Source organism: Euleptes europaea, chromosome 19 (assembly GCF_029931775.1).
Source record: "Euleptes europaea isolate rEulEur1 chromosome 19, rEulEur1.hap1, whole genome shotgun sequence".
NCBI classification, from domain to species: Eukaryota; Metazoa; Chordata; class Lepidosauria; order Squamata; family Sphaerodactylidae; genus Euleptes; species Euleptes europaea.
Window position 1 is genome coordinate 21936969 of NC_079330.1, and position 12184 is coordinate 21949152.

Here is a 12184-nt window from a genome sequence, read left to right on the forward strand (position 1 = left end):
GTCTGCTGCTTTTAATAGGGTTGCCAGCTCTGGATTGGGAAATACCTGGAGGTTTTGGGGGCGGAATCTGAGGAGGGTGGGGTTGGGTTGGGTTGTAAGCCGCTTTGAGACTCCTTAAAAGTAGAGAAAAGCGGGGCCTAAGAAGAAGAAGAGTTGGTTTTTATATGCCAACTTTATCTACCACTTAAGGATAATCAAAGCAGTTTACAATATCCTCCTCTTCCTCTCCCCACCACAGACTCCTTGTGAGGTAGATGGAGCTTGGAGAGAACTGAGACTAGCCCAAGGTCACCCAGCAGGCTTCATATGGACGAATGGGGAAACAAACACAGTTCACCAGATTAGAGTCCACTGCTCTTAACCACTACACTACACTGGCAGAAAGATCAAGATACATGACCAAGGTCATTCACCGTTCTCTGTGTCGGAGGCAGGACCAGACTGTTATGAGCTGGATCTCACATCCTCTTCGCAAGTTGGGGCGGGGGGGAACAGCCAGCGGCACCTTCTCTCCTTCTTTCCAGTGGTCACACAGCTTCCAACTATCTGCAGCAGCCCAAAATACCCCCAAGAAGCCAATGATGTCTTTTGCGATTCTGTCTGTTCCAGGAAGCTTTATTGGCCACGGCCATTCTTCTGCTTTCAGCAGCCGTGCTTCTTAATTAAATTGGGAGAATATTAAAAAAATAATGGATTGAAGTATGCTTTCAGTTATAAGCTCAGCTGTGGGTCTTATTAAAAATGGATCAATATAGCCCTGACCTCGGGCATTGGAGCGCTGCGCTGCTTCAGCACGGTTAAGAGTGGTGGTTTGTAGCGGTGGACTCTGATCTGGAGATCCGGATTTGATTCCCCTCTCCTCCACATGAGCGGCGGAGGCTAATCTGGTGAACTGGATTTGTTTCCCCACTCCTACACATGAAGCCAGCTGTTGACCTCAGGCTAGTCACAGTTCTCTTGGAGTTCTCTCAGCCTCACCTACCTCATAGGGTGTCTGTTGTGGGAGGGGAAAGGAAGGTGATCGTAAGCCACTTTGATTCTTCTGTAAGTGGGAGAGAAAGTCGGCATATAAAAACCAACTCTTCTTCTTCATTGGAGAGGTTGCCATTTGGTCACTGTAATCCTTTGATCAAGCAAACTGAAAATAACTGTCAGACCTTTCTCACTTTGGCACGGCCAGACATTATGCTTACGGATGGTTTGTATAAACCACAGTTTGTGCCACAAACTGTGGTTAGTCTACCAGAAGGAGGCAACAAATCCCTGTTTGTACATAGTCCAGTTTTGTTTGCTTCTTGTCTCCTCCGGGGCTGCTTGATCACTTGTGGGTTCAGCTCACATCCAGCTCTCCTCTTAGGATCAGGAGTTTCTTATTGCGCAGAGTGGTGCCCCGAGCTTGTCCGAGCTTGGAAGCTAAGCAGGGTCGGCCACAGTTAGTATTTGGATGGAAGGTTATCAAGGAAGACCGGGGTTGCTACACAGAGGCAGGCAATGGCAAACTGCCTTTGCTCCTCTCTTACTTGGAAGGCCCTGAGTTGGCTACAACTTGAAGGCTTCTTCTTGGGGCACACCCAAAAGGTTGGGTATCCCTTATCTGGACTGCCTCAGCAGATGACCCCACGTTCTGCCCTGCCCTCGGCGATCCTAGAAGGCAGATTTAGGAGATTACCAAGGTCAGAATGGAGATGCCCCTGTAAATCAGGTGAAGCTGAATCTACTGTGCATGTCTTTTTCAGGTGCTCTTTCTACCAGGAAGTCCGATGCAAGCTAATTTCCCCTCTCCTTGATCTAATAAAGGATAGCTCTGAGGAAGAGAGGCTGAGGAGTCTCCTATGGTCAAACCAGAGGGTAAAGCAAGTAGCGAAATTCTGTGCCGCAATATATAAGATCCTCCAGACAAAGCCGGGGCTTGGTACTTTAACTTAAAATGGAGAATGTTTTATTAATTCAAGGTTTGTTTAGATTATATAAATTTAGGGTTGCCAGGTCCTTCTTTGCCACCGGTGGGAGGCTTTTGGGGCGGAGCCTGAGGAGGGCAGGGTTTGGGGAGGGGGAGGACTTCAATGCCAGAGTCCAACTGCTAAAGCGGCCATTTTCTCCAGGTGAACTGATCTCTATCGGCTGGAGATCAGTTGTAAAAGCAGGAGATCTCCAGTTAGTACCTGGAGGTTGGCAACCCTACATAAACAGTCTACGAATTGTATATCCTATAGTTTTAATTACTGTATATCCTCCAGTTTTAATTCTGTAAACAGGTTTGTTTAGATTATATAAATTTAGGGTTGCCAGGTCCCTGTTCGCCACCAGCTGGAGGTTTTTGGGGCGGAGCCTGAGGAGGGCAGGGTTTGGGGAGGGACTTCAGTGCCATAGAGTCCAATTGCCAAAGTAGCCCTTTTCCCCAGGGGACCTGATCTCTATTGGCTGGCGATCAGTTGTAAAAGCAGGGGATCTCCAGCTAGCACCTGGAGGCTGTAGGAAGAATAATACCAAGCTCAAAGTTATTTAAATTGAAATTTATATTCTAACAGTGCATAAGTGAAACCGATATAAACATCATACAAGGAACAAAATTCAAGGAACAAAATTAGCACAAAGTAGCTGTATACAAACGCTACAAATTTTGCAAGGTGACGATGTCACAGAGTAACAAGGTAAGAATAAATAACAATTGTATCAAAATCTTAATCTTATTGCTTTTCAGAGTCAATCAAACATGAAGGAGCAGGGATGTTTGATTGACTTTGAAAAGCAATAAGATTAAGATTTTGATACAATTGTTATTTATTCTTGTTACTCTGTGACATCGTCACCTTGCAAAATTTGTAGCGTTTGTATACAGCTACTTTGTGCTAATTTGTTCCTTGGATTTTGTTCCTTGTATGATGTTTATATTAGTAAGTTTCCTTTGAATTTCGGTTTTCCCTTACGCACTGTTAGAATATAAATTTCAGTTTGAATGACTTTGAGCTTGGTATCATTCTTCCTACAGCTAGTTGAACTAGTGCAGTTTTGGTTTAGCCCCTGGAGGCTGGCAACCCTACACAACCCTACACAAACTGTCTATGAATTGTATATCCTACAGTTTTAGTGACTGTGTATCCTCCAGTTTTAATTCTGTAACTGATACTTTTTTATATATAATTTTTTTATTGTTTTTTCATACATTCGATACAATCAATTAACATTACCTTTCAATCTTTTCTAATTCTCAATTAAGAGTAACATATAACATATAACATATAACAATTATCTTCCCCTGCTTTGACTTCCCCCCTTCCTTCTTCTATCTCTAACTTATCTTCGTAACCCTCTTAGCGATTATTTTCTACTTCTTTATAAAAAAATTTTTTTTTTGTAAAACCTTCTACGGTTATTAAAAAAGAAAGAAAAATAGAAACAAGAAAATTAACCTAGTCTAAGTTGTAACCTTTAACATTTTGCACATTAAGTTCATTTTTGCAATAAACAATCCACGCCTCCCACTCCTTAACAAATCCATCATTATCTTTTTGATTTATTAACTCAGTCAATGTTGCCATTTCTGCTCGTTCAAACATTTTATGAATCCAATCAGTCCTGCCCGGTATTAATTCTGCGACTGATACTTTGATGGCGCTTGCCGCACCCATGAATGAATCGGAATCGTCCTGGGGCAGGCAGTTCCGCAGTCGAACTCTGCACCGGCCTGTCCGGCGGCGGCAGGCTGGAGCGAGCATCGCAGGCCGTGCCAATCGCCGGGGAGAGACCCCCAGCTGCAATTTCTCTTCCCCCCCCCTGCCGCCGCCACCGAGGCTCAGGCTGGCTCCCCGGTCCTGCCCCTGCATTGACTTGGCCGGAGGGTAGGAGCGGGGAGAGAGCTGCGCCTTGCAGGCGGCGCCACCGCTGGATTTGCCCGGCTGGCACATCTGGTGCGCTGCCTCTCTCCCTCTCCCTGCCTGCCTGCCTCTTAATCCTGTATGTAAATGGCAGCCAATGGATGCGCCTCTTGAGCGGGGCTGGGATTAGAGCCGGGGCGAATGGCTGGCAATCTTACTGGGATTATAGAACAAAGAGCCTTCCCCCCCCCCCAGCCTCCCCTTTGGTTTCTCTGCAGCCCCCGGGAGCAGGGGGTGGCTACATGGGGCCCCCCTCCCTGGCCCGGCGCCCCCCTCCCTGTAGCATCCATCCCCCCTAGACAGCCAGGGTGGGAATTACCCCCTCTCCTTCCTCAATCCCCCCCTCTCCTCCTCCTTTCTCCTCTCCTTCCTTCCTCCTCCTCCTCCTCCTCCTAGCAGATTAATTCAACCCTGCAATCCGGGCGGAGCTGGAAGAGATCCCATCTCTGCGGTAAGAGAAACTTTCCACCGCCCCGTTGGCCCCCCCCAGGGGGAAAAAATCCCCTTATTTCAACAGAAGGGGGGGGAGAGATAAAAATGCCCCCATCCCAGCGTCGTATTGTAACTCTTCTAATTTTCATTGATCATTGTAGGGTGTATTTTTTTTTTTTTTTTGCAGGTGTGATGCGGGAGGGGGGGATGTTGGGATTATTCGAAATTAAATACATGGAGGGTGATGGGGAGCCAAAGAGCTTTTTTGGGGGGGGATCTTCCGACGAGGGGGTGGCCTGTTAGAACCCCATTGATAAATCTGAATGCCACAATCTAGATGTGTGTGTGTGTGTGGGGGGGTGTTCTGGTGTCTTGCATGGATTTTGCAGTATTTTTCCCCCTCTTCTCTCTCTCTCTCCCCCCCCCCTTTGACAGAGGGAAGGCAGTTTAATTCAAGTCGAGTCTGCAGGCAACCTTGCTGGTAGATTGGGAGGGTGTATAATTACACATACATCTATATTTTTCTTCTGCTGCAGTTGGGTAGCGAGCTCAGGGAGAGTCTGGCGGAGGAAAGTGAGTTGATCATTTATGAAATCTCTCCCTTTCCCTCGATTTTGCTTTCTTGTTTTCTCTCCTCCCCCCTCCATGACACTTCCCTGCTTTAAAACACTTTCTCTTTCCTCTGCAAGCAACCTTGTACAATATATAACACCCCCCCATAACTTCATCTTTTTAGTGCTTCTTGTAAATCACACATTTATCCTTTAACGTTAGGTTTTTGGTGTGGATTTGTAACGAATCGTGATGATTATTATTTTCATTGGATGTTTTTTTTTTTTACACCCTGAGGTTATTTTTTTAGCCCTTCACTAACAAGTTGAGTTTATTGTTAGGAGGATCCCCCGCCATGTGTACAACCGTAAAATAAGAAGACTCGAACCTTCCTAGAAGTCACTAGAGGTGTCCCCACCCCCGTGAGGGGCCTGCTTCTGCTTGAGGTGCAGAATGAGAAAAAGGCACTCTGCACATGCTTAGGGGCTGTGTTCTCTGGAGTTCAGTCCTGCGTCAGGGTTCTGGGGATCAGCATTGGATGAGTCTTGGCTCGGGTTAAGCACTCACCCCCCCCCCCGATGTTTTTTGGTGCAGAAAGATCTTGGTTTAGCTACAGAATGGCACTTCATGCAGAAGGTACCGCTGCTGGGGTTTTTAAAAAAATAAGCGGCGCTTTAAATGCTCAGAAGATTGTGCCTCGGGGTGCACGTGCGCGACTTTTCTTGCATGTGATCGCTTCTATCTTTCAAAAAACCCCGGAAAGGGTGCTTATTGCCTTGGCATGAATAGAGCATCCCTGGCTCCCCATGTCTAAATTGGCATTGGCGTGGGCAGCCTGCCGCGTGTGGGCTGCATCGTTCAGGTTTTTGACGCTTTGCGAGAAGATGAAGCTTAAAAAAAAACACACACACACACATTTATCCATGCGTAGGGAGAGGCTGGGGGGTGGGGAGGCGGGCGGTGGAGTGTAGAACCACAGAGGCATGCTTAAAAATAGAAACAAGTGGTTTAACTGGCCAGGCACTCCCTCATTTTTTTTTTTTTGGACAAAACCGCTAACCAGGCGCAGAGAAATGCATCTCTCATGCTGTCCCTTTCCGCAGGGAAATGACTGGTGTAGCCCTCGTGGAAAGGAGAGGAGATTCAGCTCTGGAGGGGGAGAGAGTTTCACTTGACAGAGTGCTTTTCTAATTTGGACCTAGCAAGGAATTTGGGCGCCCTGACCTGGATGGCCTGGCTATCCTGATCTCGTCAGATCTCAGAAGCTAAGCAGGGTCAGCCCTGGTTAGTATTTGGATGGGAGACCACCAAGGAAGTCCAGGGTTGCTATACAGAGGAAGGCACTGGCAAACCACCTCTGTTAGTCTCTTGCCTTGAAAACCCCATAAGGGGTCGCCATCAGTCGGCTGCGACTTGACGGCACTTTACACACACACACAAGGAATTTGGGCAGCAAGAGCAACGCATAGAAGAGTTTCTGTTGGATCCATTCCCTACGGTATGGCAAATGCACCAGCACGTTTCCGATACTGGTTTGACCTGTGATGGAAGTTTTAAATTCCCCTTTGCGTTATGATGGGTGGTGCATCTGTTCAGTAGGTCAGAAGGTTTGTTACCTTCCTGCTTGGCAAGAAGGATGAGTATGTTGCTTTTGTGTTCTCTGATGGGGAGAGTAACACCATTGATCAGTTAACGTTTAGACCAGACACTGTGGGCCTCCTGACTCTGCCATGGACTTGTTGGTTTCTGCTGCACCTTGTAAAATGGGAACAAGAAGTAGAAGAGTTGGTTTTTATACCCCACTTTCCTCTACCTCAAAGTGGATACAGTCCTTTCCCTCACAACAAACACCGTGCGATGTAGGTGGGGTTGAGAGAGTTCTGAGAGAACTGTGACTGGCCCAAGGTCACCCAGCTGGCTTCATGTGGAGGAATGGGAAATCGAACCTGGTTCTCCAGATTAGAGTCTGCCACTCATGTGGAGGAGTGGGGAATCAAACCAGGTTCTCCATATTAGAGTCTGTCACTCTTAACCGCTACACTTTTTTTTGGGGGGGGGGGAATATCGTATGTGGAATATAGTATTGTACAGCACCTAACCCTTTAAGTTACTTTTAAAATCACGTCTATCTAGTACAGGGGCCGGCAAACTCATTAGTCAAAAGAGCCAAATATCAACAGTACAACGATTGAGACTTCCCAGATACATCCAAAGCATGCTTATTGTTACTACTATTACTATTGGGGAGAGGCTGTGGCTCAGTTTGTAGAGCATCAGCTTGGCATGCAGAAGGTCCCAGGTTCAATCCCCGGCATCTCCAGTTAAAGGGACCAGGCGAGTAAGTGATGCAAAAGACCTCTGCCTGAGACCCTGGAGAGCCCCTGCCGGTCTGAGTAGAGACAGTACTGACTTCGATGGACCAAGGGTCTGATTCAGTAGAAGGCAGCTTCAGGTGTTCATATTATTACTTGTCTCAGACATATGAAGCTTCTGTTCTAAATCATTGGTCCATCTAACTCAGTCTTGTCTCCTATGACTAGCAGTGGAACTCCAGTGTCTCGGGCAGAGATAGGCCTTTCCCAACCCTGCTATCAGAGATTCTTTAACTCGTGTTGGCTGGGGATCTTCTGCATGTAAATCATGGGCCAAGTTAGGCCACTGATCCATCTAACTCAGCAGAAGAAGCGTAGGTTTTTATACCCGGCTTTTCTCTACCTTTAAGGAGTCTTGAAGTTGCCTACAATCCCCTCCCCACCACACAACAGGCATCTTATGAGGTAGGTGAGGCTGAGAGAGGACTGGGAGAACTGTGACTAGCCCAAGTTCACCCAGCAGGCTGCATGTGGAGGAGTGGGAAATCAAACCCAGTTGTCCACGATTAGAGTCCAGTGTGGTGCAGTGGTTAAGAGCGGTGGTTAGGAGCGGTGGACTGTAATCTGGAGAACCGGGTTGGTTTCCCCACTTCTCCATGAAGCCAGCTGGATGACCTTGGGCTAGTCACAGTTGTCTCTAAACTCTCTCAGCCTCACCTACCTCATAGGGTGTTTGTTGTGTGGAGGAGAAGGGAAGGTGATTGTAAGCTGGTTTGATTCTTCCTTAAGTGGTAGAGAAAGTCGGCATATAAAAACCAGCTCTTCTTTCTTGGCTGTTGGTTTTTGTGATGATATCACTCACTTTTGCAATCCTACTAATGTCCACCGTTGGCTGGGATATATATAATACACTAAAAACTCTCTGTCACCTCTGCCTGCAAGTACCACCACCAGGCCAACTGCCGGCTGAAGTCTTGCGTTGTCATGGAATACGCACAAACATTCAGGGTGAGTGTGTCAGCAAATAGTATTTTATTTTCTATTTTTGGTTTTTATTGTAAGCTTTCTGAAGAGCCAGGTTGGCTGACAAAACAGGTTATAAAATGATTTATCTGTCTAAAAATATCCCGTTCTTTCACCCAAGATTTCCCTACCTTGTCCATGCCTGTCTGTACAAGATGTCCTCTGCTCACGCAGAATGATCTACAGTTAGTATACACTGCCCTGGCCATAGTTTGCTGACAGGATTCTCACGATTGACTACAGTGACTAGACCTGGAAATGGGTTTATGTAGGGCTCACATCACCTACTTTCCTGGTCCCTTTAACTGGAGATGCCGGGGATTGAACCTGGGACCTTCTGCATGCCAAGCTGATGCTCTACAATCAGGAGTTCATATTGAGAGCCGGTAAAAAACTGGCTTGCTGGGGGTAAAGTGTGGACGAGTGGGGAAGGCAATGGCAAACCACCCCATAAACATAGTCAGCCTAGTAAACGTCGGGATGTGACGTCACCCCATGGGTCAGGAATGACCTGGTGCTTGAGCAGGGGACTACCTTTACCTTTTAGAAATCTAGCAGCTGAGGAGCCACAGCAGTTTAACCCAGTTGGTATCAGTTTAAGCGGTTGGTAAAGAGCGGCCAACTTTAGCCTGGAGAACCGGGTTCGATTCCCCACTCCTCCACATGAAGCCTGCTGGGTGACCCTGGGCCAGTCACAGTTCTCTCCGAACTCTCTCAGCCCACGCGGAGGCAGGCAATGGCAAACCGCCTCTGAATGCCTCGATGGCGCACGCGTGCACACATCTCGCGCAGGTGCAAAAAAAGACCCTGTGGTGGCCTCCCTCAAAACCAAACGTCTGAGAACTGAGCTTTTATAGCAGGCAGTGGTCCTGGGTTGGCCCTCCAGGACCACAAGGTGTCTGGGTGATGGCTGCGTCTTGATTTCAACAGCCTGCAGTTCTCCCCGGCGACTGGTGGCAGTCTGAGGAGCAGAGGCCTCTCTCTGACACGGAAGGTAGCCGGTTTGAACCCCGTGATGTGGAACACCTGAAGAAAATGTACTGCCTCCCCGCTAGCAGCGATGACAGGAAGAATCTGCAGGGACGTAGAGAACGAGGTTTTTTAAAAATGAAAACCATCCCTTGGCAGAAATAGAATGTGTAAATTAAGCCTTGTGCTAACTGGCAGAACTCTGGTTTCGAGCATAGGTTATTAATTGCTGGAGCCATTGCACGTGTTCCCTTTCCCTTTATTTACTGGCACCTGCCCTTATTAAACTGCGGTCCCTGTTTTTATTCCTACTTGAGGATGGTTTGTTACGATTCCCCCCCCCCCCCATGCAGATCCTAGAGCCAGCATGGTGTAGCGGTTAAGAGCGGTGGTTTGGAGCGGTGGACTCTGATCCGGAGAACCGGGCTTGATTCCCCGCTCCACCTCATGAGCGGCGGAGGCTAATCTGGTGAACTGGGTTGGTTTCCCCACTCCTACACATGAAGCCAGCTGCGTGACCTTGGGCTAGTCACAGCTCTTTTAGAGCTCTCTCAGCCTCACCTACCTCACAGGGTGTCTGTCGTGGGGAGGGGAAGGGAAGGTTTGAGTCTCCCTTAAGTGGTAGAGAAAGTTGGCATATAAAAACCAACTATTCTCCTCCTCCTCCTCCCTTCTTCAGAATCTGTAGAAGGGAAATCTTGGAGCCAGTTGCATCGATTTCTTGATCACAAATGCATGTAAATAAATGCTAACGCACCATGTAGTGTGCAATCTACCATTTCGCATGCTACAGCTGCTGAGTTATATTTGGACTGTTTTTAATCTATTTTAGGACAATTTTACGGCGCACCCTCCCTCAAGTGTATCTTTAACCCAATGAGTAAACCCCTTTCTGGCAGGTGGTTACCAAGTAAATTAATATAGCAGAACTGCAGGAAGAGTGGAGCCGTTTGAGATGCGTAGTAGCGTCTTGGGTAGGTAGGGCTTAAGCAGCGAACCTGGATATGAGAATTAGGGCGGTGTACAGGTGTGGTATAACTGAGCCCCGTGGCACAGAGCGGTACGCTGCAGTACTGCAGTCCAAGCTCTGCACATAACCTGAGTTCGATCCCGACGGAAGTTGGTTTCAGGTAGCTGGCTCAAGGTTGACTCAGCCTTCCATCCTTCCGAGGTCAGTAAAATGAGCACCCGAATTTCTGGGGGTAAAGTGTAGAAGGCAATGGCAAACCACCCTGTAAACATAGTCTGCCTAGTAAGCGTCGGGATGTGACGTCACCCCATGAGTCAGGAATGACCTGGTTCTTGCACACCTTTACCTTTACAGTGTGGTATAGTGGTGAGAGTGCTGGTCTAGGATCTGAGGGAGCGAGGTTGGAATCTCTACTCCCATGGAAGCTTGGTAGTTGACCTTGGGCAAGTCATATTCTCCATCTTAACCCACCTGTGAGGATAAAATGGAGAACGCTGTAAGCCACTTTGGATCCCCATTGGGGAGAAAGGAGGGGTATAAATGAAGTGAACAAATATTCCTGGATTCCTTTCTGAAATACTGGAGAGTAGGCCCACTCGTCTTGGCAAAGATCTTATTTTAGATGGTACTGAGGCATGACTCAAATAGGGTTGCATGTTGCCTCTCCCCCAATGGGCTAACCTTCTCTGTTTTTATTTGGGGACAGGGGCAGTTGCCAGAAATGCAAGGGGAGAGAACATTTCTTTCTTCCTACAATTTATTTTTTAAAAGAAAGCTTATTTGAGCTGGTAGATCTGGTACTGGGCTCTTAGAGAGCCATTGTTGTGTAGTTGTTAAGAGCAGTGGTTTGGAGCGGTGGAGTCTAATCTGTAGTACCAGGTTTGATTCCCCACTCCTCCACATGAGTGGGGGATGCTAATCTGGTGAACTGGGTTGGCTTCCCCACTCTTACACATGAAGCTAGCTGGGTGACCTTGGGCTAGTCACAGCTCTTTAGAAGTTTCTCAGCCCCACCTACCTCACAGGGTGTCTGCTGTGGGAAGGGGAAAAGAAGGTGATTGTAAGCCGGTTTGATTCTCCCGTAAGTGGTGGAGAAAGTCAGCATATAAAAACCAAGTCTTCTTCTTTCCTTGGGCCCATTTTAACACACTTGATGTTATGTCATCTTCTACTCTGGCATCTTTCCCCAGATTCCAGAATTTATGGTATGAAGAGGTAGCAAATCTATATTGAGCCACTGTGGTGTTGGTGAAGCTCACTAGGTAACCTTGAGCCAGTTACATGTTCTTCGCCTAATCTACCTCTTAGGGTTGTTGTGAGAATAAAAGGGGAGAACTCTGTGTATACTATCCTGAGATCCAGGGAAGTTTACAAATGTGATGGACTGTAATATTACTCAGGTAGCACTTCCAGCTTTTCGACTGATGTTGAAAAAGCTATTGTCTGGACGTAGGTTCCTCGTATGTTAAGGGGGGGGTACGTTAAGATCTGGACTTGGCTATTAGCCTTTGGCTCCATACTACAGCATCTGTAGGGCACACAGAAGGTACCATGTCCAATTCCTGGCATCTCCACTACAAAAGGATCCGGTAACGGAAGAAGAAGAAGAGTTGTTTTTTATATGCCAACTTTCTCTACCTTTTAAGAAGAATCAAAGAGGCTTACAATCGCCTTCCCTTTCTCTCCACACAACAGATACCCTGTGAGGTAGGTGGGGCTGAGAGAGTTCTGAGAGAGCTGTGACTAGCCCAAGGTCACCCAGCTGGCTTCATGGGGAGGAGTGGGGAAGCCAACCTGGTTCATCAGATTAGAGTCCGCCGCTCTTAACCACTACACTGCAGGTTATGTGAGAGGTCTCTGTCTGGGACCCTGGAGAGCCGCTGCCAGTCAGAGTGGACAGTAGTGACCTAAATAGACCAATGGTCAGACTCAGTGAAAGCCAACTTCCTGTACTCTTACGGCTTCCTTGCAAGTGAAACAGTGTTTGTGAGCATCATTGATGTGGCTGCAAAAAATTGAGTCTGTAGGCACAGGATAATTTTATTTGGAAA

The 12184-nt window shown here is 47.4% G+C and overlaps 1 protein-coding gene across 4 annotated transcripts in view; it reads left to right on the plus strand.

Moving 5' to 3' along the window:
• Window positions 1-4244: 4244 nt before the first annotated feature.
• GTF2IRD1 (GTF2I repeat domain containing 1) overlaps window positions 4245-12184 on the plus strand; it is a 116379-nt gene continuing 108439 nt past the window's right edge. For all 4 annotated transcript variants that reach the window (XM_056865122.1, XM_056865125.1, XM_056865124.1 and 1 more), the window contains exon 1: window positions 4245-4326. The gene's annotated coding sequence lies outside the window, so the exon portion shown is untranslated. The remainder of the gene's footprint in view (window positions 4327-12184) is intronic.